The sequence below is a fragment of the Balaenoptera borealis genome (assembly GCF_965194805.1).
Source record: "Balaenoptera borealis genome assembly, chromosome: X".
Lineage (NCBI taxonomy): Eukaryota > Metazoa > Chordata > Mammalia > Artiodactyla > Balaenopteridae > Balaenoptera > Balaenoptera borealis.
Window position 1 is genome coordinate 3,036,286 of NC_138881.1, and position 27,345 is coordinate 3,063,630.

At 38.3% G+C, this 27,345-nt stretch overlaps 1 long non-coding RNA gene across 2 annotated transcripts in view; it reads right to left on the reverse strand.

Moving 5' to 3' along the window:
• Positions 1–27,345, reverse strand: part of LOC309619997 — a 273,721-nt gene that overhangs the window by 13,963 nt on the left and 232,413 nt on the right. Inside the window, exon 3 of one of the 2 annotated variants that reach the window (XR_014239356.1) lies at positions 7,808–8,023. This is a non-coding gene — a long non-coding RNA (uncharacterized lncRNA). Of the gene's footprint in view, positions 1–6,888; positions 8,024–27,345 lie in introns of those variants that run through there. The other variant, XR_014239357.1, reaches the window with a different exon arrangement.

Below are 27,345 nucleotides of genomic sequence, written 5' to 3' on the forward strand. Positions count from 1 at the left end.
TGTTTTCATTCCCCCTGCCACCCAGTGTGATGGTATTAGGAGGTGGGGTCTTTGGAAGGTGATGAGGTCATGGTGATGGAGCCCCCATGAATGGGATGAGTGTCCTCATAGAAGATGCCACAGAGCTTCCTTGCACCTTCCTCCATGTGAGGACATGGCAAGAAGATGCCGTCTACAAAGCAGGAAGAGGATCCTCACAAGACACTGAATCTGCTGGCTCCTGGATGTTGGACGTCCAGCCTCCAGAACTGTGAGAAATTAGCATCTGTGTTTTATAACACCTGCACCCACACCCCTGCCAGTCTGTGGTGTTCTGTTACAGCAGCCTGAATGGACAAAGACATACATAAAGTAGGTGGGGGATTTCCCTGGTCATGCAGTGGTTAAGAATCTGCCTACCAGTGCAGGGGACACAGGTTCAAGCCCTGGTCCGGGAAGATCCCACATGCTGCAGAGCCACTAAGCCTGTGCACCACAACTACTGAGCCTGTGCTCTAGAGCCTGCGAGCCACAACTACGGAGCCCACGTGCCACAACTACTGAAGCCCATGTGCCTAGAGCCCATGCTCTGCAACAAGAGAAGCTCCTGCAATGAGAAGCCCATGCCCTGAAATGAAGAGTAGCCCCTGCTCGCCGCAACTAGAGAAAGCCTGCACTCAGCAACGAAGACCCAACACAGCCAAAAATAAATAAAGTAAATAAATCTATTAAAGAAATAAATAAAGTAGGTGGTAGTGGTTGGCAATATATTGACAACTTTAATGATTTCACAGATAAGAGAATAAAGTAGAACTACCTGAAAAAAACCAACTGTGGCCATACAGACATTATTACAAGGGAATATTAGTAACATCAAAGGATAGATCACAGTAAATGGACATGTTAGAAAGACTTCTTTTCATCTGCTAGACCTTACATTCAAGAGAGAACATTTTAAACAGCTTGACACAAGGCATTTTTCTATTTCCCTATGAACCAATTCAGCAAACTTTTAGTTTCCATTTTATTCTCATTAGTGTTTTTTATTGACGTATAGTTGATTTACAATGTTGTGTTAGTTTCTGGTGTACAGCAAAGTGACTCGGTTATACATATATATATTCTTTTTCATATTGTTTTCCATGATGGCTTATTACAACGATATTGAATAGAGTCCCCTGTGCTCTACAGTAGGACCTTGTTGTTTATCCATCCTGTGTGGAACAGTTTGCATCTGCTAATCCCAACCTCCCGATCAATGCCCCACCCTGCCTTGGCAACCACAGGTCTAGTCTGTTTCTGTTTCATAGATAACTTCATTTGTGTTGTATTTTAGATTCCACAAATAGATATTTGTCTTTCTCTGACTTACTTTACTTAGTGTGATAATCGCTAGGTCCATCCATGTTGCTACAGATGGCATTATTTCATTGTTTTATGTCTGAGTAATATTCCATTGTATATATGTACCACATATTCTTTGTCCATTCATCTGTGGATGGACACATAGGTTGCTTGCATGTCCTGCTGTTGTAAATAGTGCTGCTATGAACATAGAGGTGTATGTTTCTTTTCAAATTACAGTTTTCTCTGGGTATATGCCCAGGAATGGGATTGCTGGATCATATGGTAGTTCTTAGTTTTTTAAGGAAGCTCCATACTGTTCTCCACAGTGGCTGTATCAATTTACATTCCCACCAACAGTGTGGGGGGGGGGGGCGTTCCCTTTTCTCCACACCCTCTCCAGCATTTATTATTTGTAGATTTTTTGATGGCCATTCTAACCAGCATGAGGTGGTACCTAATTATAGTTTTGATTTTCATTTCTCTAATAAGTATTGATGTTGAGCATTGTTTCCTGTGCCTGTTGGCCATCTGTAAGTATTCTTTGGAGAAATGTCTGTTTAGGTCTTCTGCCCATTTTTTGATTGGGTTTGTTTGTTTTTTTGTTATTGAGTTGTATGAGCTGTTTATTTTGGAAATTAAGCCCTTGCCAGTCGCATCATTTGCAAATATGTTTCACGTAGTCCATAGGTTATCTTTTCATTTTGTTTATGGTTTCCTTCACTGTGCAAATGCTTATACATTTGATTAGATCCTATTTGTCTATTTTTGTTTTTATTTCTATTGCCTTGGGAGACTGAAATAAGAAAACATTGGTATGATTTGTGTCAGAGGATGTTTTGCCTATGTTCTCTTCTGGGAGTTTTATGGTGTTGTGTCTTATATTTAAGTCTTTAAGCCATTTTGAGTTTATTTTTGTGTATGCTGTGAGGGAGTGTTCTAACTTCACTGATTTACGTTTAGGTTTCCAACTTTCTGAACACCACTTGCTGAAGAGACAGACTGTCTTTTTCCCATTGTATATTCTTGCCTCCCTTGTTGAAGATTAATTGACCGTAGGTATGTGGGTTTATTTCTGGGCTCTCTATTCTGTTCCATTGATCCATGTCTGCTTTTGTGCCAATACCATGCTGTTTTGATTCCTGTAGCTTTGTAGTCTGAAGTGTGGGAGGGTTCTGCCTCCTGCTTTGTTCTTTTTCTTCAGAACTGCTTTGCCCATTCTGGGTCTTTTATGGTTCCATATAAATTTTAGGATTATTTGTTCTAGTTCTGTGAAAAATGCCATGCATGATTTGCTAGGGATCTCATTAAATCTATAGATTGCTTTGGATAGTATTAACAACATTAATTCTGCCACTGAATAGCATGGGATATTTTTCCATTTCTTTAAAATGTCTTCAATTTCCTTTATGGTTCTCAGTGTATAAGTCTTTCACCTCCTTGGTCAGGTTTATTCCTAGGTATTTTATTTCATTTTTGGTGCTATTTTAATAGGTACTGTTTTTTGACATTCCCTCTCTGATGTTTCATTGTTAGTGTAAAGAAATGCAACCAATTTTTGAATGTTAATCTTGGATCCTGCTACTTTGGTGAATTCATTTATTAGATCTAGTAGATATGTGTGGAGTCTCTAAGGTTTTCTGTATATAGTATCATGTCAACTGCATAAGGTGACAATTTTACCTCTTCCCTTCCAATTTGGATACATTTTATTTCTTTTTATTGCCTCAATGCTGTGGCTAGGACTTCCAATACTATGTTGAACCTAAGTGGTGAGAACCTATGTTGAACCTAAGTGGTGAACCTTGTCTTGTTCCAGATTTTAGTTGGAAGGCTTTCAGCTTTTCACTGTTGAGTATTATATTGGCTGTGGGTTTGTCATAAACAGCTTTTATTATGTTGAGTATGTTCCCTCTGTACACACTTTGGTAAGAGTTTTTATCATGAATGGTGAGTTTTAGCAAATGCTTCTTCTGCAACTATTGAGATGATCATATGGTTTTTGTCTTTTATTTATGTGGTGCATTACATTGATTTGCCTATGTTGAACCATCCTTGTGACCCTGGGGTGAATCCAACTTGATCATGATGTACGATCCTTTTCATGTGTTGTTGGATTTGGTTTGCTTCTATTTTGTTGAGAATTTTTGCATCTATATTCATCATAGATATTGGGCTGTAATTTTCTTTTTGTTGTAGTGTCTTTATCTTATTTTGGTATTAGGGTGATGGTGGCTTCACTTTCAGTCTATGTGTGTCCTTTGACCTACAGTGGGTCTCTTGTAGGCAGCATATTGTAGACTCTTGTCTTTTCATTGGAACATTTAGTCCATTGACATTTAAGGGAATTATTGACAGATGTGTATTTATTGCCATTTTAAACATTTTCCAGTTGATTTTGTATTTCCTCTCTTTCCTATTGTGGCTTGATGGTTTTCTTTTGTATTATGCTTATGTTCTTTTCTATTTGGTTTTTGTGAATCTTGTGTATATTTTTGATTTGTGATTACTTGTTTTACACAGTCATATAGGCTCAAGCACATTCTTTTTAAAAAAATCTACACTTTCTTACTCTCCCCCCCCACATTTTAGGATTTTGCTGTTCTTGTTTACATCTCCATGTTTATCCTTTTGCTCTTCATTGTGATTATCATTACTGTCATAAATCTTTTTAAAATACCTGTATACTAGCTTATTTAAGTGATTTACTTTCCAATTGTGATTTCTCTTTCCTATAGATTCTTACTGCTTCTTTATTTAGAGAAGACCTTTCAATATTTCTGTTAGGATAGGTTTGGTTTTGCTGTATTCTTTTAGTTTTTGCTGGTCTGAGAAATTCTTTCTCTCTTCTATTCTAAATGATAGTCTTGCTAGGTAGAGTATATACTAGGCTGCAGATTTTTCCCTTTCAGGAATTTGAATATATCTTGCCACTCCCTTCCGGCCTGCAACGTTTCTGTAGAGAAATCAGCTGATAGCCTTATGGGGGTTCTCTTGTAATTAACTCTTTGTTGGTCTCTGGCTGCCTTTAGAATCCTCTCTTTAACATTTGCCATTTTAATTATAATATGTCTTGTTATAGGTCTGTTTGGGCTCATCTTGTTTAGACCCTCTAATTCTTCCTGTACTTGGATATCTGTTTCCTTCTTTAGGTTTGGGAAGGTTTCAGCCAGAATTTCTTCAAATACATTTTTGATTCCCTTTTCTCTTTCTTTTCTTTATGGAATCCCTATTACACATAGATAGGCATGCTTTATATTATACCATAGGTCTCTTATATTGTTTTCATTTTTAAAATTTGTCTTTCTCCTGTACTGATTGGTCAATTTCCATTATTCTATCTTGCAGATCACTTATATTCATTCTTGTGTATTATCCAGTCTACTAATCATTGCCTTTAGCTCAGCTTCCATGTCAGCAAATGAATTTTCTAATTTCCCTTGACTCATGTTTATATTTTGTAGTTCCTTTTTACAGTAATCTGCATCCCTATTGATAGCCTTTCTTAATTTTTATTTTATATTATAGTGGATTTACACTGCTGTGTTGTTTTGAGGGTACAGAAAGGTGATTCAGTTATAGATATACATATATCCCTTATTTTCAGATTCTTTTTCATGACAGATTGAGTAGATTTCCAGTAGGTTCTTGATTATCTATTTTGTATATAGTAGTGTGTATATGTTAATTCCAAATTCATCCTTCCCCCCACCTTTCCCCTTTGGGAATCATAAGTTTGTTTTCAAAGTCTCAGTCTGTTTCTCTTTTGTAGATTAGTTCATTTGTATCATTTTTTTTAGATAGATTGTACATATAATATATGATATTTGTCTTTCTCTGACTTCATTTAGTATGGTAATCTGTAGGTCCATCCATGTTGCTGCAAATGGCATTATTTTGTTCTTTTTTTATGGCTGAGTAGTATTCCATTGTATATATGTACCACATCTTCTTTTTCCATTATTCTGTTGATGGACACAAGTTGCTTCCATGTCTTGGATAAACAGTGCTGCAGTGAACATCGGGGTGCATGTATAATACTTCTGAACCATGTTTTACTCCAGATATATTCCCAGGAGTGGGATTGCTGGATTATATGGTAGTTTTCTCCGCAGTGGCTGCTCCAATTTACATTCCTATCAACAGTGTAGGAGGGTTCCCTTTTTCTCTGCACCCTCTTCAGCAATTGATATTTGTAGACTTTTTGATGATGGCCATTCTGACTGGTGTGAGGTGATACCTCACTGTAGTTTTTGGTTTGCATTTCTCTAATAATTAGTGATGTTGAGCATCTTTTCATGTGCTTTTTGGCCATCATCTGTATGTCTTCTTTGGAGAAACGTCTATTTAGATCTTCTGCCCATTTTTGATTGGGTTGTTTGTTTTTTTCATGTCGAGCTGCATGTGCAATGTGTATATTTTGGAGATTAATCCCTTGTCAGTTGCTTTGTTTGCAAATATTTTCTCCCATTCTGTGGGTTGTCTTTTCATTTTGTTTATTGTTTCCTTTGCTGTGCAAAAGCTTTCAAGTTTAACTAGGTCCCATTTATTTATTTTTGTTTTTTGTTTCATTACTCTAGGTGGTGGATCCAAAAAGATTTTGCTGGGATTTACGTCAGAGTGTTCTGCCTATGTTTTCCTCTTAGAGTTTTATAGTGTCTGGTCTTACATTTAGGTCTTTAATCCATTTTGAGTTTATTTTTGTGTATGGCATTAGGGAGTGTTCTAATTTCATTCTTTTACATGTAGCTGTCCAGTTTTCCCAGCACCACTTATTGAAGAGACTGCCTTTTCTCCACTGTATATTCTTGCCTCCTTTGTCATAGATTAATTGACCATAGCTGTGTGGGTTTATTCCTGGCTTTTCCATCCTGTTCCATTGATCTATGTGTCAGTTTTTGTGCCAGTACCATACTGTCTTGATTACTGTAACTTTGTAGTGTAGTCTGAAGTCCAGGAGCCTGATTCCTCCAGCTGTGTTTTTCTTTCTCAGGATTGCTTTGCTATACAAGGTCTTTTGTGTTTCCATAGAAATTTAAAAATTTTTTGTTCTAGTTCTGTGAAAATTGCCGTTTGTAGTTTAGTAGGGATTGCATTGAGTCTGTAAATTGCCTTGGCTATTATATTCATTTTGACAATATTGATTTTTTCCAATCCCAAACAGGATCTATCTCTCCATCTGTTTGTGTCATGTTTGATTTCTTTCATTAGCATCTTATAGTTTTCAGAGTACAGGTCTTTTATGTCCTTAGGTAGGTTTATTCCTAGGTATTTTATTCTTTTTGATGTGATGGTAGATGGGATTGTTTCCTTAATTTCTTTCTGATCTTTTGTTGTTGGTGTATAGGAATGCCAGAGATTTCTCTGTATTAATTTTGTATCCCTTTTTACAGTACTCTGCATTTCTGTTGATAGCCTTTCTTAATTCCTTCAGTATATTCATTACCTCCTTTTTGAACTTGGTATCTATTAGACAGAAGAGGTCTGTTTCAGTGTTTTTTCTTTCAGGGGAATTTTCTTGGTCTTTTAACTGGGAGTGGATCCTGTTCTTCTTCATTTTACTTCTCTGATTCTGTGAGTTTAAGGGAAACAGTTATCTAGTGCGGTATTGGAGGGCTGTTGTTATGTGGGAGCATCCCTGTGTGGCCTGCATCAGTCTATTATTTTGGTCCGGGGGCTCTTTTTAGTATGGTTGCCTGCAGCGTATTTTCTTACTGTGTGCTGGCCATTGTCCCCTTGATAGGGGGTGTGACAGGTGTTGTGATGACTGGAGCCTGCCCTGGCTATCCAGGCAGCCCTCCTTGTTATTCTGTTAGTGTCACCACTCTGTTAGGATGCAGGGCCTACTTCTGAATTATTGCAGTAGAGGCCCCCAGATCTGTTTCTGAGCTGTAGTGTGAGGTAGGTGGGACTGGAGCATTTCCACTGGGAGAGGAGCCACTGAGTATTCCCCCACCAGAGCCTGTGCTGTGTGGTATCGCCTGTCACCTGTTGTACAGGTTCACAAAGTACACTGTTGTTGGCACTGCCCTCGGCCCCGCCTCAACCATGAGGATGCCATCAGCCATGGTGTCCCTCAGGCACGGTGTTCACAAAGCCACCAGCGCAGATCCACTGAAGTCAGGTCCCAGGACCGCAGTAGTTGCGCACCTGGACCCACTACGTGAGCTATGGAAGCATCCCAGACCCTGGCCCTACCTCTGCATCTGTGAACCCACAAAGCCCACAGCTGCTAAGGCTGAACCTGTCCCAGGCATGGGATCACTTGTCCATGCTCAGATGTCCCACACATGCTGAGTTTCCAAAGCTGGTAGTGATAGCATAAATATGTGGATTGCACAGCAGCAGGGAGACAGCTCAGATTTCAGCCCTGCTTCCTAAATGTCATGGCCCCTGGGGCTCAACTCTCATTTCAGCTCCCTCCCATGGGCTCATGTTCTGTCCCCATTCCTTTTTTTTTTCTTCTTTCTGCATTTCGTCCTACCTGATTACGTGGAGATCTTTCTTGCAATTTTCAGTGTCTGATATCTTCTGCCAGCCTTCAGTAGGTATTCTGTGAGAATCGTTCCACGTGTAGATGTGTTTTTGATGTACTTGTGGGAGGAGCTGAGCACCACATCCTTCTATTCTGCCATCTTGAGTCCTCTCCTACATTAGACTTTTGTATGTTGGGAGGGACAGACTTTATCTTAGATGGCTCCTAGAATAAAAAAAAAACTACATTCTCATATGCCAGAATATTTTTTAAAAACAGGAAAACTGCTACCAGTTTGCAAAATACTTAATCCAATCTCATCTGTATTTTAATATTTGCAGAGGTCTAGCATACCTAGAAGCTCCACAGCGAATCTTGCTGTAAACAGTAAATTCTGTCTCTTGTCATCACAGCATATACAGAAGCAAACACAGTGCCAGATGGAGAGAAGCCACTTCATTATACACTTGTGTGTGTGTTAGCTTATGGGATGTGGATGGAAACAATTGGGTGCAAATTTAAGTCACTCGTCTCTTCCAGTTGACTTTTCCTCTTGTGTGTGCTAGAACATGGATGTGATGGTGGCAAAATATCTAGACAAGGGCACCTTTTATGGAAATGGTGGAGAAACAAGAGTTATCCAGGATAATTTTGGATGAATCCAGAAACAGAGTTTCCATTCTCCTCAAATACGCATCAGCTAAGACATTGATGTGCAAGAGATTAAAGTTCCATGTTGGTTAATAGATGCATACGTACCTAGTTTAGGTTAACAGATAGGTTATTTATCAGAAATGGAAACTGATTTCAGAAAATGGTGTATCCTTGATACTTTTGTATTCTGATGGTATAAGTTATGTATAGAGCTCTTACAATAGAGTGTAGCTTTTTCATTCTTGACATATCCTTGTTGCCATCATCTTGGGAGACAGGTGCGGGAAAACTCTGCATCTGGGAAAAGAACCATTAACCAAGAATGGGAACACTAGAAAGGTCTCTGTTATCCATGGAAACTTTTGGCAAAAAAAGCAGTTTTTCAAAACAAGTTAAGAGCTTTTCATTTCGTATCATTGTGGAGATTCTCACATATACTGAAATGATCGTTTTGAAAGAATTTTTCCTATAACTATTTAATTAGGGGTTTTAAAAATCAATGTAGAATAGGAAGAGGGGCCTTATGTGTCACTAACCTCCAAGACTCAAAATATCCTGAACACGAAATTATTTTCCTGGCTGCATCTCTCCTAAGGCTCACCACACTTTTTACTACATTTCCCATGAATTTGAGAGACAGTTTCAATTTCTGTTATTGTGCCATCAAGTTACATTACTTGACTCCTTGGGATACTTCTCCCAAGAAGTTGGGTCATTCCATTGAAAACTTTTGCCATCTGTTAGAAATGAGGGAGTTGGTTTACTCTAAGAATCTTACTGTAATGATAACTATCAATTTTGAGATTCTGGGTTTCCAAAATCATACCCACCACTTAAATGCCTAACTGGAAAAATTCATGCCCTTTTGAAGAATGCCTAATTCCCTCTAGTGTGATATAACTGTTGAGTTTCTCTTAATAAACCCTCATAGTGGGTGGTGAGATGAATTTGAAAAGTTAAATTTATGTGTGTATTTTGCTGACTAAATATCTTAAGATAAATAAATAGTAGTACTCACTGTTTTCTTTCCAACCTACAGAACGAAAACACAGGTAAGAAATGCAGTCTGGAACACCATGTGTTAATTTTTCAGTCTCCGTTAAACTCTCCAAATGTTTCTTTACATCTGAATGCCTCCCTTTCAGAAACACACATTAAGCAATGGCAGTTTTGTTTAACATGAGGAAAAAGGGCACATTTCCTTGGAATCACGTTTGTTTGTGAAAATCAATAACTACATAACTAAAAGTAAAAGATCACAACATATATATCCCAGTTGTGGGTTAATCCTTCTCCCTTGCCTTTGGGGGAGTTTTTATGAAAGGAAAATATATTCAAGGATTCTGATGATTGGAAGGCCTAGGGAATACACATTTAGAGGATGTCTGATACATTGAGAGCGTATTTGAATGTAGCTATTAGTCTGTGAACGTTCTAAGTCTCTCCTACATGCAAAAATAAATAGAAATAATGATCATATTTCAGTAACTTGCTTACCATTCCATGAGTTGATCTTGTGGCCAAGGTTATCTGATGTTTCTAAGCAAATAAAAGGCACGACTTCCCTCCATAGAAAAAGAATAGGATTAATCTCAAGTCACACATGCATTAGAATGTAACATTTTAACTAAATTCAGTAAATCAGCTACCTTATCTAATCCATAGAGAAGCTGTTTATGCATTGCTCCTCCAAGGAGAATCAAATAAAAAGTGTTTATGGTTTAGTTGGTTTTCATGCCCAGTGGCAGATGGTATAACAATTTTTGGCGAAGTTGAATACTTTCTAGTTTAGAATACATTTTAGAATGCATACTGAGTCTGTTAATCAAGATAGAACATAGATTAAAATTTGTTGTATTTTAGAATAAAAGTATAAATTGCAATAAAATAGACATTTTGCCTGTGAGCTATTTTTTCTTGCATTCCTCGCTGGTCATAGTGAAATGTGATTGGCAGTTATCCCCAAGCTTGGGTGATTAAATAGACATGAAAATTACAAAGAGACACAAGAACAAGCACTGGTCAGAAAACTCAGTGTTCTACATTGTAAATTATTGCTATGAACTTTGATACAAGAGGAGAAAAAAACCCCACAGCTACCTTATAGAAGAAATGAAGGGCTATGAATATATTTGTTACCTATGGAAATAATAGAAATCATCACCACCATCATCATCATCAACTTATTATATTCACATGAGGAAAAATATTCATTTTTATTTCTCATCAATGTGGGGATTTTCTCCAATATACTGAAAATATATGTATTTATTTAAGGACCATCTTCATTAAAATTTGACCAACGATTTTATAATCCACTGAGAATTGAGAAGGAAACAATGAGTTGGATTATATCTTCCAAAAGCTTCCTGAATCAAGACTTACAGAAATTAAACAAATAATAAATAAAAATGTAGGGGAAGCACCATAGGAAGCTTTATAGAGAAGAGGTTTTAAAATGTCTGGATTATTCCCCATCAAGATGATACATGACCATAAGCAGAATGAAAAGACAACCCACATAATGGGAGAAAATATTTGCAAACAAAGCAACTGACAAGGGATTAATCTCCAAAATATATAAATAGCTCATGCAGCTCAATATGAAAAAAACCAAACAACCCAATCAAAAAAATGGGCAGAAGATCTAAATAGACATTTCTCCAAAGAAGACATACAGATGGCCAAGAGGCACATGAAAAGATGCTCAATATCACTCACTAATTATCAGAGAAATGCAAATCAAAACTACCAATACAATGAGGTATCACCTCACACCAGTCAGAATGGCCATCATCAAAAAATCTACAAATAACAAATGCTGGAGAGGGTGTGGAGAAAAGGGAACCCTCCTACACTGTTGGTGGGAATGTAAACTGGTGCAGCCACTATGGAGAACAGTATGGAGGTTCCTGAAAAAACTAAAAATAGAACTACCATATAACCCAGCAATCCCACTCCTGGGCATGTTCCTGGAGAAAACCATAATTCAAAAGGACGCATGTACCCCAATGTCCATAGCAGCACTATTTACAGTAGCAAAGACCTGGAAGCAACCTAAATGCCCATCGACACATGAATGGATAAAGAAGATGTGGTGCATATATACAATGGAGTATTACTCAGCCATAAAAAGAACAAAATAATGCCACTTGCAGGGACATGGATGGGCCAAGAGATTGTTATACTGAGTGAAGTCAGTCAGACAGAGAAAGACATCATGTGATATCGCTTATATATGGAATCTAAAAAAATGGTACAAATGAACTTATTTACAAAACAGAAATAGAGTCACAGATGTAGAAAACAAACTCATGGTTACCAGGGGGTAAGTGGCAGGGGAGGGATACATTGGGAGATTGGGATTGACATATACACACACTATATATAAAATAGATAAAGACCTAGTGTACAGCACAGGGAACTCTACTCAATACTCTGTAATGACCTATATGGGAAAAGAATCTAAAAAAGAGTGGGTATACGTATAACTGATTCACTTTGCTGTACACCTGAAACTAAGACAACATTGTAAATCAACTATGCTCCAATAAAAATTAATTTTAAAAAAGATGATGCATGTAAGCCATCAGGGAAACACAAAACCACAATGAGATACTACTTCACACACACACACACAGTCAAGAAGACAACACCAAGTGTTGGAGAGGATTTAGGGAAATTGGAACTGTTGCCCATGGCTGGTGAAAACAAAGTGGTACATCTGTTTTGGGAAACAATCGGCAGTTCCTCCAGTAAATACAGAGTGATCATATGACCCTAGAAATCCATTCCTAGGTATATACAGAAGAGCAAGGAAAACACATCTACACAAAAATCTGTACACGAATGTTCACAGCATCATTAATTCATTACAGCTTAAAAAGTGTAAACAACCCAAATGTCCATCATCAGATAAATGCATAGAAGAAATATAGTCTATGCATACAATGAAATACCATTCAACACTTAAAAGAAATGAAGTAATGTTACGTGCTAGGACATGCATACATCTGATGTAAAATCAAATAAACCCCCGCACAAAAGATCACATAGTATAAGAGATGATTCCATTTATATGATGTGTGCAGAATAGGTAAATCTGTAACGACAGAAAGTAGATTATTGTTTGCCTAGTGTTGGGAGGTAATTGCTAAGGAGTGCGGGTTTGTTTTTTTAAGGTAACAAAAATATTCTAAAAATGGATTATGGTGATAGCTGCACAAATCTGTGAGACTATTAAAAACCATGGAATTGACACGTTAAATGGGTGAATTGCATAGTATGTAAATTTTAACTCAATAAACAGTTTGAAATGCATACATTTTAATAAAGGTGATACATGCGTATTACAGAGGGCAGGACAGAGGTGGGGAGAGGGGTGAGGTAAAAAGAGAGAGATGGGTTCATAAAGCTGTTCATGAAGTCCCTTCTTCAGCTTTGAATCTGCTGTCCAAGGAGGAAACGTATATTGTCCCAGTGTTGGGGAGTAATCCTGGCATTAGTAAGGTTCGTAAATTAAAATGAGATCCCATGATCAGTCCTAACATTTTAGTAGTACAGAAGGGTATGCCAACAAGATGTAAAAGAAGAAACTGGTAGGCATTTTTCCTGGTGCAGAGCATGACCTATACTTGAAATAAACTGAAGCAACAATAGGCAATAAAACATCCCTAGACATACTTTATTTCTTCTTTTATTAAAAAATTGATTTATTTGTTTATTTTTGGCTGCATTGGGTCTTCGTTGCTGCACGCGGGCTTTCTCTAGTTGCGGCGAGCAGAGGCTGGTCTTCCTTGCAGTACACGGGCTTCTCATTGCAGTAGCTTCCCCTTGTTGCAGAGCACGGGCTCTAGGAGTGCGGGCTTCAGTAGTTGTGGTGCATGGGCTCTAGAGCACAGGCTCAGTAGTTGTGGCGCACGGGCTTAGTTGCTCCGCGGCATGTCGGATCTTCCCGGACCAGGGCTCGAACCCGTGTCCCCTGCATTGGCAGGCAGATTCTTTACTACTGCCCCACCAGGGAGGTCCCCATACTTTATTTCTTAATGTGAGGTGCAAGAATAGCGCATTGCAACAGATAAAATGAAAGAAATCATGCTGTTGGACTGAGCAAAAATGTTTAATTTCCTTTCCCACCCTTTCCAAATTGTTAATTGATAGAAAATATGCTTTCTATAAAAAGGATTATGTTCTTGATACTTCTTAATACCAAGAAAGCTATGCAGATGCCAGACAAAATAGCTAAAGTACAAAGAGCACATGCCACCCAAACGTGGCAGAAAGTCTCTTTTACATAAATCCTCAGAGTCAACACACTGCAGGGAAATTTTTTAAACGAATAAATAAATCATCACGGAGCAGCTGGAAATAGAGGAGTATATTCCTCAGAGATGAGAGAAATGAAAAGAAGCAAAAGTCCAAAGAAGAAATGGAATTGTGAACTGGGAATTTTCCCTTTTGTATATGCACATGCCGACCCTGGTAACATAAATGCTGGTTTGTACGCAAGCACATATAAGGGAGTAGGAGAAAGGGATGGAAAATATCCTCTGGTCCAAGAAGGTTGGGCATTCAAAAACAACCCCCAAAGACTAAGATCCCAAAAAGAAGTCTGCATTTGCAGAAAATGAACAGTTTATAAGGGAAATCTTCTTTTTGATTTAAATTGAGGTATAGTTGCTCTACAAATAGTACATCAGTTACAGGTGTCCAATATGGTGATTCACAGATTTTAAAGGTTATACTCCATTTATAGTTGTTATAAAATATGGGCTATATTCTTCGTGTTGTACAATATGTCCTTGTAGCTTATTCTAAACGTAATAGTTTGTACCTCTTACTCCCCTCCCCCATCTTGCCCCTCCCCCCTGGTAACTACTAGTTTGTTCTCTAGATCTGTGAGTCAGCTTCTTTTTGTTATATTCACTAGTTTGTTGTATTTTTTTGATTCCACATATAAGTGATATCATACAAGGTAAGTCTTGTTCAAAAGTACATTGTTGAGAATACTTCCCAATCTGAGCTTGGTGTGGATGAAGAGAAATAAATGAATGAATGAACGAATGAATGAGAAAAACCCAGAATCTTCCCCACATACTTCCAACAAAATCCTTTACCTGTGTGTCTCTGCCACCACAATCCATTCCATTTGTTTGCCTGAAAATCCTAAATTGAAACCATAGCTTAAAATAGTTATAAACTAGATGTACCTCCAAAGGCTTGGTAGAAACACACTGACATTTTGTTTAGAGGGATGCACTTCAAATGGAATCCTCAAAGATTTCCTATAAATACAGTGCCAGGAACACCAACTCATCTAAACATCCCCACAAAAACAAACGAACAAAAAACAAAAAATCATCCAAGGAAAAGAGGCACCAGGAGAGAAGCAGAAACAAAAGAAACAACAACCCACAGAAAGAGGTCTGCAAATGCAAAAGCAATCAGGCCCCTAAGAGTCCAAATGAAAAAGAAGTACATGTAAAATATTAGAAGAAATACAATGTGCATGGGAAATATGATGAAGAAACAAGGTTATATCCACAATTTTGCCAGCCAACTTGCAAAATGATTGACTTAAACAGCAAATGAAGAGAAAATTAGTAAGCCAGAGGGTAGACTGGGGCACATTAGAAAGAATGTTGCAAAAAAGGCCCCCCCCCAAAAAAAGAAAGTAGGAAATAGGCATTAAAAGACATAGAACAAAGGGGGTGAGAAATTACTGCCTACATGTAATTAGAGTCTTACAAAGACATGATAGAGAGATTGGGAAGAAGGCAGTATTAAACGCATAATGATTAAGAAATTTCAAGAATGGAAGCAAGACACCGTTGCCTGGATGGAGGCACAACCTATCTGAGAGTGTAAATTTAAAAAATATCCAAGCCAAGGTATGTTGTCGTCAAAGAAGCAAAGAACACAGAACACAAATGTTAAAGGAGCTGTAGAGGGAAGAGCCACATTTCTACCTTTAGTAGAAAAAACTAGACTGTCTTCTGACTTCTCATGGAAACGAGTAGCCACTGGAGTTGTACGTACCTTCAAAACTCTGAATGAAAATAATTGTCAACCTAGGATTGTATGTCCAGGGAAGCTCCTTTTAAGGCAAACAGGAAGTAAAGGTATTTTTAGACAACAAAAAGGAAAGGTCTGCCTATAACACTGCTTTCTTAAGTGAAGTCTAAAAGATGCATTAAATAATTAGAACATATTCAATAAAGGATGCATTAAAGAAAGAACAGGGGCTTCCCTGGTGGCGCAGTGGTTGAGAATCTGCCTGCTAATGCAGGGGACACGGGTTCGAGCCCTGGTCTGGGAAGATCCCACATGCCGCGGAGCAACTGGGCCCGTGAGCCACAACTACTGAGCCTGCGCATCTGGAGCCTGTGCTCCGCAACAAGAGAGGCCGCCGATAGAGGCCTGCGCACCGCGATGAAGAGTGGCCCCTGCTCGCCGCAATTGGAGAGAGCCCTCGCACAGAAATGAAGACCCAGCACAGCCAAAAATAAATAAATAAATAAATAAAATTTAAAGAAAGAACATATTCAAAGAGAAATGCAGCAAATGCTGAGGGAGAGGGGGAAGAAGCAAACGTGGGGGAAAATCTAAACAAAGTTTAGATTGTAGAAAATGATACACATGAAGGGTTGCAACAGCCTAACAGTTGGGGATTTGATTCGAGTTGATACACATGTAGATTACTTCAGGACTTAAATATGTGCATTAAAGTATCTAGAGAAATCATTAAAATAATGCACAGAGGATATATAACTTCTGGAAATGTAACAGGAAAATCTGGAGGGCTAGTTCCAAAGAATCAAAGAAAGGAGGATGGGTATGGAAGGGGAGCCATGTAAGATGAAAGAAAGTAAAAAGGACAGATAACATCAAGATCCTACCAAATGCTAATCAGATCAATTTTCCTATTCAAAGATAAGAACTGGAGGATTGCGTTTTCAAAAAATGCATCTGTATGCTGTTTGCAGAGAACACAGATGTAAGAAGCAACTAGATGGAAAGAGAAACATCACATACCTGATACTCACGAGTAGATGGATGTAACTCTTGATATTGGAGAAAATGAAGTAGAAGTCACAAAGGATTATTCCATTTAAAGAGGGTCAGGAGACATAGAAAACAAACTTATGGTTACCAAAGGGCAAGGGGAAGGGATAAATGAGGTGTTTGGGATTAACAAACTACTATACATAAAATAGATAAACAAGGATTTACTGTGTAGCACAGGGAACTATACTCAGTCTCCTATAATGGAAAATAATCTGACAAATATATATATATAACTGAATCACTTTGCTATACTCCAGAAACTAACACAATATTATAAATCAAATTCAAGTAAAAAAAAATACAGGGTAACTACATATTGCTAAGAAGTTCACTGCTCCAGGAAGACACACCAAGTCTAAACTTGTGTATATTTATTAGCAGTGCGTCAATATTTGAAGCACATTTGGCATAACAATGAGAAATCGACCAATCCATAACCATAGTGAGTTAACTTTCTGCTCTTGGCAATTAGTACATTAAGCAGACTACATCAAGAGAAAATACAGAGTATCTGTATAGCACAGCTAACACACAATGAATACATTTCCTAAGGTGCATATGTAGAACACGACTGCCCCAAAACTGGAGACTCAACATGCATCTTTGAGTCCCACAGAACTTTAACAACAAATGAACACATAGCAAATTATAAAGCCAGTCTAAAGAAATGTGAGGACGAGTTACACAAAAGTTTGAAAAGTAATCACCTCTCTCCTCAGTAACCAGTGGGACCATGACAGCACGATCATTTAAATTAGGAAATATTGGAACTGAATGAAGGTGGAAATGGTACATCTTGAAACTAATTCGACTACATTCAAACTAAGACATAAGGAAACGGAAAAGAAGCCACACACTTACAGAAGTTGTTTGCAGTCATTTTAATTGACAAAACATTAGAATGCAGGATATATAGATATGTGTATCTATGTATGAACCAATTGGGAAAAGTTGAATAGAAAAATTGACTAGTAAGGTATGGAAGAGAGTGGAGCGTCTGATGAACATTTGTTTGTTTCATGCTAATTTGACTGAAACAAACTAAACTTTTGAGAGAGGATTTTCCATCATTCTTGCATTTATGAATAGTTCCCTTGATTCTCAAAGGTTCACGGCAATAAATAGCTTTACTCTGAATGGTACATGTGTTTAAATGGGATACATTTTTATTTACTGTGTTTTCTGTAACTTCTGTTTTGCATCATATTAATGTAATTCTCTCTGCTTCCTTTTGATCTGCATTGCTCCCGGCCACAACTGGTCTTGGTTTTCCTTTAACCTTCCTGAATCATTTATTTTATCTATGCATTCTTAAGGGCTGAATTTAATCAGTATTTTTAAAGTGAAATCACTATCTTTCTGTCTTTATAGGTGATTGCAACTGATTCATTTACATTTTCATGAGTGATACATATAGGAACACTTTCAAAATTTTGGTTTATGCATTAAACATGATGTTACTGACGTTAGAATATGTAGCTTTTCATAGTAAAACATCATATGTATACAAACACATATATAACACACATATAGATACCTGCAAAAACATACGTATACACGTATATATTTACATATGTACATATACATATTCTGTTTTTGCAGATATCTGTATATGTATATAAAGACACACATATGCGTGCACGCACACACACACATATGATTTAACTCTTTCTGAAGTGATATCCATTTACTTTTTAAAAATATTCAGGTCTTCTGTCCACTTTTTAATTGAACTGTTTTTTATATTGTGTGAGCTGTTTATATACTTTGGATATTAACCCCTTATCGATTGTATCATTTGCACATATTTTCTCCCAATCAGTAGGTTGTCTTTGCGTTTTCCCGATGGTTTCCTTTGCTGTGCAAAAGCTTTTAAGTTTAATTAGGTCCCATTTGTTTATTTCTGCTTTTGTTTTCTGAGCCTTAGGAGGCAGAGCCAAAAAAATACTGCTACATTTTATGTCAGAGGGTCCTGCCTGTGTTTTCCTCTAGGAGTTTTATAGGATGCAGGAACCAAAGAGCCCTTGGAAATGAAGGGATAGTTCCTGAAAGACAATTGCAAACCATTCCGTTGATGTCCCCTCAGTGTGTTCCCAACTACAATACAAGTAGGAAACAATCTGAAACTCTTTTACATGAAGGAAGACAACCCCTCAATTGGTTCCTGTTGTTTTGCTTTGTTTTCACCAAAGATCCGTGTTTCTTTGGGCGTTCAATACCATTTGTTCCAGAGAGTCGATATAACTATAAGTTCTATGAGGTATATCCACTGTACCCCACAGCCTTCTTGAGACATGAACCCACATCTAGCAGACCTTTGCTTTTTCCACAGCCCTTACTACGGTGCCATGGATGATACGGTCCACCACTAAGGGATCAGCCCTGGCTAAATCAGCGGACAGGTACCAGGGAGCAGATAAAGGTATGGTTTGAGCGTCAGGCAAGCACGATCCGCTTTTTCACAGCGTTTAGACTTGAATGGATGTGGGAAACTATGGAGTTAGTCAATAAATGGTGGAAAAAGCAAACCTGTGAAAGCTTGTAGAAGAGAAGTGGAAAAATGTTTACCGATCACTGACAATGTGAAAAGCAATGTATTAAACTTGCTATCGAGTTTTGCTTAAAAGTTAGTTTAGCATGAAAGAATAGATTTTTTTTTTTTTTTTCCCTCAGAGTAATGTTTTTGGTGTTTCCAGTCTCCTGGAGTGTGTTTAATGGTGAGCAGGGGGAGGGGAAAATGATGCGGGCAGAGACATTTCCTTGGGAGTTGGTATCTCCTCTGATCCCACAATTCTTTTCTTCCTCCTTCTTCCTTTCATTCAAAATTGACTTTTTCTTTGTCTACCAGAAGCCCAGAACTCCTCTGTGTCTTGGGGCACGTAGTGAGGCAAAGTGGAAAAACACAGCCTTCCCTCAAGGAGTCAGGGTTTTGCGGGTAATACCGACAAGCTGGTTTGGGTGTGTGTTAGCGAGGTGTGTCCCTCAAGAAATAGTTACGTGATACAGGATCACGTTTTCTGAATATTCAATGATATTAAAACTGATTTTTAAATGCTATTAAAAATTGGTGCTTTAAATTACATGTCTAAAAAGTGATCATGATAAATGAGTTGGGTTGTATATATCTTTCTTACAAAAGTCTTTGAATGCCAAATGCCTCTGTTAATAGCAGCTATTAAACTGGTGAACGAATGACTTATACATATTAAATATAATCATTAGATATATATACACAGAAACATGCACACACACCTCGATACCTTACTCCTTATAAGAATTTTCTGGAAGGAGAATTAGCTAGACCTTTATAGCAACGGAAACCTTTGCAGACGTTGAAACCATTATTACATAGAATATAACCATACAACCCATTTGGTTCACCTTAGCTGCACTTTCACAAGCCCTTAAAAAGTTGTCTTATGGAAGGCAGAACTACAGAGGAACGTAGGCATGTGCTTAAATTGCTGGAGGATTTCTTCCCCCTCTGCATTTCTTTTTTTCATTCATAACTGACATTTGGTATATCATAGATGTGGCACTCATGGGAGTGGGGAAAGGCTGATTGACAGAATTTGATATCCGTATGAGGAAAATGAAATTTGACTTCCAACCTCATACTCCGTCATTACCTACATGCTACACACGCACATTAGAAAATTTCTTGCATTTGTACATTTGGACGCATGACATACGAATGTTCATAGAAATACTGTAAGAGTAAAATTTTTTTAAGTCAAAACAACACAAGTCCATAAAGAGTAGAATGAAGAAATAAAGTGTGGAATGTTTAGCCAGTGAAATACTATAGTGCCATGACCCCCTCTGCATTTTTAAAGAGTAATTTTTATTGGAGTAGATTTTTAATGTTGTGTTAGTTTCTGCTGTACAGCAAAGTGAATCTGTTATTCATATACATATATCCACTGTTTATTAGATTCCTTCCCCATGTAGGTCATTACAGAGTACTGAGTAGAGTTCCCTGTGCTATACAGTAGGTCTAAACCAGATAGTTGCCTCTTTTCTTTTCTTTTTTTTTCATTGTCACTTTTCTTAACTCATTAAAATCACGTCGAAGCCAGTCCCCATTTTCCTTTGTCATAAACGAACCTATTTTGTTCAAGGATGAAAGTGTCGTTTTATAGAGCAAAAATGGTCGAATGTTGGGGATTTCATATGTATACATGTGTATTGGGGCTAGCTGCCTTTAAAAAAAAAAAAAAGAGGGCATACAGCTTAATTCAAGCCTACATTGATCTAATTCTGAGGAGACTTGGTTATTTCTTTACTAATTTCATAAAAATGTTTTTATGTGTCAGCACTTTTATGAGGAGCTGGAAGCAGAGGAAATATTTTCCTAAAAAGGCTCTAAATACATGTGGGAATAAGATGGGAACATTCTGGATAAGGTTGGACCTGAGACAGCATATGCAGTGGCTGATGCCCATCTTTTCCTGTATCTTCAGCAACCCTTTTACACCAGCTGTTCCTCCAGCTCTCAGAAGCCCCTGTCCCAGGGGGGGCTGTTGCCTTTTCCCCTGCTTGGTCTGACCATGAACTTGCTTGTGGAGAGGGTACCGCAGCTGGATGCGAGCCTGACTTTTCTTTCCTTCACCCTGTCAAGCCGTGTCCCTCTTGGGGCCTTTGCCTTCTAGCCAAACCCTAGATCAACTGCACAAAACTCAGCCGGCTGCCCTCTTCCGCAGCTGCACAGCACAGCGCCTGATCGGAAGGATATTTGTGCCACGGTTCATGAAGCCCTAGACCCCAGCGACCCCACGGTAACAGTCTGCAAGATAGCAGGTGTGTAAGATCAAGTTACTTTGCCTGGAGGGCGACTCCTTCCCCCATCCTCAGCTCAGTTCCTACCCGGCTGGCGAACAATCCAAAATCATCCCCGTTAAGACACGACAGATCAAGGGGAAGGATCAGAGAACAAGGCAAGGAGGTAAGTGTGCTTCTGCCTGGAGGTAGGAACAAAGCATGATCCTAATCACGGTGTAGATTTGTGGATGTAAAAGTTTACACAGAGACTTGGCTGTATTTCAGGTGGTATTTCTTCAACACGGTTTAACTTTTCCTGTTCTGAATGGCTTATGTTCCTATTAACTAAAGAATCTGACAGAAAGGAAATAAAAGACTACATGTGCATTATATATACTTACATATTTATAATTAACATATATATCTTGATTTATGATATAATCATAGCCTCAAAAATTTGCAATTGTAATATGGTTATAGAAAGGTGATACACAGCACAAAAACAGAATTATACATCAGTGGTACAGGATAGAAAGCCCAGAGGTAAACCCATGCACCTATGGTCACCTAATCTATGACAAAGGAGACAAGAATATGCAATGGAGAAAAGACAGTCTCTTCAATAAGTGCTGCTGGGAAAACTGGACAGCTACATGTAAAAGAATGAAATCAGAACACACCCTAACTTCATACACAAAAATAAGCTCAAAATGGATTAAAGACCTAAATGTAAGACAGGACACTATAAAACTCAGAGGAAAACATAGGCAGAACACAGCAAGATCTTTTTTGACCCACCTACTAATGAAAATAAAAACAAAAATAAACAAATGGACCTAATGAAACTTAAAAGCTTTTGCACAGTAAAGGAGACCATAAACAAGATGAAAAGACAACCCTCAGAATGGGAGAAAATATTTGCAAACAAAGCAAGGGACCCAGAATATACAAACAGCTCAGGCATCTCAATATCAAAGCAAACAATCCAATCAGAAATTGGGCGGAAGACCTAAACAGACATTTCTCCAGAGACGAAATACAGATGGCCAAGAGGCACATGAAAAGATGCTCAACATCACTAATTATTAGAGAAATGCAAATCAGAACTACAATGAGGTATCACCTCACTCTGGTCAGAATGTCCATTATCAAAAAATCTAGAAACAATAAATGCTGGAGAGGGTGTGGAGAATAGAAAATCCTCTTATAATGTTGGTGGGAATGTAAACTGGTGCAGCCACTATGGAGAACAGTATGGAGGTCCCTTAAAAAACTTTAAAAATAGAACTACCATCTGACCCAGCAATCCCACTACTGAGCATATACCCTGAGAAAACCATAATTCAAAAAGACACATGTACCGCAATGTTCACTGCAGCACTATTTACAATAGCCAGGTCATGGAAGCAACCTAAATGTCCATCAACAGATGAATGGATAAAAAAGATGTGGTACACATATACAATGGAATCTTAGCCATAAAAAGGAACAAAATTGGGTCATTTGTAGAGATGTGGATGGACCTAGAGACTGTCATATCATACAGAGTGAAGTAAGTCAGAAAGAGAAAAACAAATATCATATATTAATACATGTATGTGGAATCTAGAAAAATAGTACAGATGAACCTATTTCCAGGGCAGGAATAGAGACACAGACATAGACGTGTGGACATGGCAGGGGGATGGGGGGCAGGGGAGGGTGGGGTGAATTGGGATAATAGGTTTGACATAAATACACTAGCATGTGTAAAACAGATAAGTAGTGGGAACCTGCTGTGTAGCACAGGGAGCTCAGCTCAGTGCTCTGTGGTGACCTAGATGGGTGGGACGGGGGGGAATGGGAGGGAGGTCCAAGAGGGAGGGGGTGTATGTATACACAGAGCTGAATCACTTCACTGTACAGCAGAAACTAACACAACATTGTAAAGCAATTATACTCCAATAAAAAAAAGGTGATACACATATGTGTATATACATAAATGCATACATATATATATGTATATACAAACATATTTGTTCTTGTTACATGCAAAAGTATAATTGTATATAGATACTTATAACTGCAATTATACTTCTGCATGTAACAAGAACATATATTTAAATTAGCTAACCTAGAGATTATCATACTGAGTGAAGCAAACCAGACAAATATCATACGATATCACTAATACGTGGAATCTAAAAAAAATTATACAAATGAAATTATACAAAACAGAAATAGACACACAGACATAGAAAACAAACTTATGGTTATCAAAGGGGAAAGGGCAAAGGGAAAAATTAGGAGTATGAGATTAATAGAGACTCACTACTATACATAAAATACATAAACAACAAGGACTTACTGTATAGCACAGGGAACTATACTCAGTATTCTGTAATAACCTATAATGGAAAAAAGTCTGAAAAAGAATGAAGATATGTGTATATGTGTAACTGAATTGCTTTGCTGTACTCCTGAAACTAATGCAACATTGTAAATCAACTACTTCTATTAAAGAAAAACCTCACTATTGAAAAAATAAATTAGCTAACCTAAATTATGATATAATTTAAATGTGATACAAATACGTATTGATTAAATTCTTTGCAAGTAACAATAATGATGTATTTAAATCAACTTACTTAAATAATTGTGATACAAATACATACATGTATTCATATATATGCAATTATGCCTTTGCATGTAACAATAACAAAGGTATTTATGTATCTTCCATTATGTGCCAGGCACTGAACAAGGCTCCAGAAACATAATTGTGAAAGCATATTCATTAATTCATATTTGCCTCAATGATGGTAATGTACTTTTGTTTTGTTTTCATGGTAAAGGATTATTTTGAAGTACACTTAAAAAACTATTTTATAGGAGGGTTTGATTTCCCATATTGTGTAAATCTAGTATTTTCATTTTGCATCACAACAATTTAACTAACGTTGTAACTTCACTTCATGTTGGGTGCATGCTTTGTAACCTGGTGGGGAGTCAGGTCTGGTATTCAGTCTTGGCTTCATTTCTAAATTGCTATGAAACTTTAGGAAAGTCATTTTATCCTCTGATTCTGTTCTAGTTTTTCATGTGAAAAATGCAAATAAAAACACAGATATCATGGAGTTGCAGAGGAATTAAAAATAATTGACGTGAGATTTTTACCTAGATATGAAAGGCCTGAAGTAGCAGGTTAAAATATTATGACTTTCATTCTGTAGGCAACAGGCAAAAAAGTACAGGATTTGGGGAAGGTAGACAACACAGTTACAATACATCTTACTTAGGGAGTCTTGCGTTCCCTAAGCAGAAATGGGGGAGTGAAAAAGAAAGTGCCAACTCACAGCATCAGAATATCAAAAGACCACATTTAGACAGAGTGAATTGGGGACATCTGTTGACATCCTCTAAACCGAAAAGCAATGATTAAATTTTTCATTTGCAACCTGAAATGGAATTTTCAAACTCATTAGAGAAACTTAAATAACATGAGAAATGATAAAAAAAAAATAGATGACTGTTCCACGGAATCTGAATTATGCAGCTACTGTTACTATCTTGAAGATAAAAACTAACCATGAAAATGACAAACCATCCTATTGTGAATTTTATTACGCTCGACAGAGAAGTTCAACTTTACGCAGTTAAGAAATGATAGAATTCATTCTCTCTTTTATTTATTTAACAGATATTTTAGTAAGAGTCTTCAATACGCTGGAGACCATGAGAGATAGCAAGGTTCATGAGCTTTGGTCCCCCAAGAGAATAAAAATTCAGTGGATAAGACAAAACATTCAATAAAGAATAAGCCAGATATAGAGCATTCATCATACACAACTTCTAAATATGTTCATTGGAAGGAAAAAGGACATTTGTTATGGTGAGCGGAAGCAATGCAAAGAGGAAATAATTTTTCTAAATAAAGATAAAAAGAGCAAATGGAGTGGATGAGGGGCTGCTGGTGAGACTTCAGGAAAATAGGATCCATTGCAGCTGACAAAGAGAGTAAGACAGGGCAATGCCAATGGGTTTGGCCACAAGGAGATCATTGGGAGAAATTGTAAAAAAAAAAAAAAAAAAAATGGCTCTGTGGGGACTTCCCTGGCGGTCCAGTGGTTGGGACTTCACCTTCCAATGCAGGGGGTGTGGGTTCGATCCCTGGTTGGGGAGCTGGGATCCCACATGCCTTGCAGCCAGAAAACCAAAACATAAAACAGAAGCAATATTGTAACAAATGCAATAAAGACTTAAAAAAAAAAATGGCCCTGTGGAGTCATGGGGACTGTAGTCTGATAGGAATGGACTCGAGAGAATAAAGGTGCAGAAACAAGGTAATGAACGCGCTCACATTATCGAGGAATTTTTCTGAGAAGGGTTGCAAAGAAAGATGGGGTATGTGCTAGAGTTTTGTTTCGAAAGTATTGTAAAATGAGAGAGGTTATAGTTGGTGTAACTTCTGGTGGGAGTAGTCAAGGACAGAGCTGAATGTTTGGGGCATGCAGGTGAGGGCTGAAAATCTTGCCTGGCCACTTGCCAAGGGTGTGAGCTTCAGCGAGTTAACTTATTTCTAGAGTCCATCATATCCTTGTTTACAAAGAATAATGAGATCCATCTTGAAGGGTCATTGAGGAGATCCGAGAAAAACAGAAAATGCACCAAAGACAAAACACAGATGTGTCTTGGAGATGCGGGCAGTGATGAGGAAGAGGAAGACATGGTTACGGTAAAGAAGGAAGAAGCACCAGAGGGGGACGACAAGGGGGCAAAAGAGGTGAGGAGGAGATGAAGAAACACCACAAGGGGCAGGAAGAAGGGACAGAAGGACACAGTAGAAGGGCGGGGAAGAAAAAGAACGAGAGGAAGAGGAAGAGGTGATGGAGAAGGAGACGGAGGGCCAGAAGGAGGAGGAGGGTAGAAAAAGGAGAAGGAAGAAGGAGGAGGTCAGAGAAGTGAGGAATCAACAGGAGAGGAGAAAACCCAGAAAGAATAGTAGAGAGAAGACGACGACCCCAAGAATGCAATTCCGTTTATTCTTTGGAAATTTCAGTTTACACTGAACTGAGGAGGGAAAGGTAAAGACATTAGTTACAGGGCTGTAAGTGCAGTGAACACTAGGATGAAAGGGTGTGGTGATTCTAACGTGCAGTGGATGTCCAAAAAAAAAAGAAGGGATTTCACATTTCCTTTGAGAATATTACTGAGAACATAGTCAATGCCAGGGAAATGCTAGAATCCAAGGGAAGAGCGGAATGCAGCTCTTGTAAAGAAACATGTTCTCCAGCTAGAGATGCAGTGAGGACAGTGTGGAAGGCAGTGGGGCCAAAATCTGCTTGAAGGATTCAACCCCAAATGTACAAATGATGAAGCCTTTAAAAGAAGAGGGACTTTGACAGGAGGAGCTGGAATTGGGGGCTGGATGATTCGTCTTTGGAGACTTGGTGCTTGGAGTTGAGGTGCTGGCAAGGCAGCTGCTAGGAACCATGCAAGAGACGTTTGGAAATGTGAATGAACCTGGGGCACACTGCAAATATCCGATTAGGGAGTAACCTGCCTGGAGGTTATAATTAAAGCTGAGGAGGTTGTGTTACTTCAAAGTGAGAAGAAGATAAACAAATAAATAAGCTTTAACACAAGAGGCCGGGACTTCCCTGGTGGCGCAGTGGTGAAGAACCTGCCTGCCAATGCAGGGGACACGGGTTCGAGCCCTGGTCTGGGAAGATCCCACATGCCACGGAGCAACTAAGCCCGTGCGCCGCAACTACTGAGCCTGCGCTCTAGAGCCCGCAAGCCACAACTACTGAGCCCGCGAGCCACAACTACTGAAGCCCGCGCGCCTAGAGCCCGTGCTCCGCAACAAGAGAAGACACTGCAACGAGAAGCCCGCGCACCGCATCTAGAGAAAGCCCGCGTGCAGCAATGAAGACTCAACACAGCCAAAAATTAATAAATAATTTTTAAAAAACAAAACAAACGAACAAAAACACCCCAAAAGAGGCCACTTATCACCTGAGCCAGCTGGGGGTCCACTGGGAGAAGGTAGCCTCTGACAGGGATAACCCCACGGATCAGCGCCT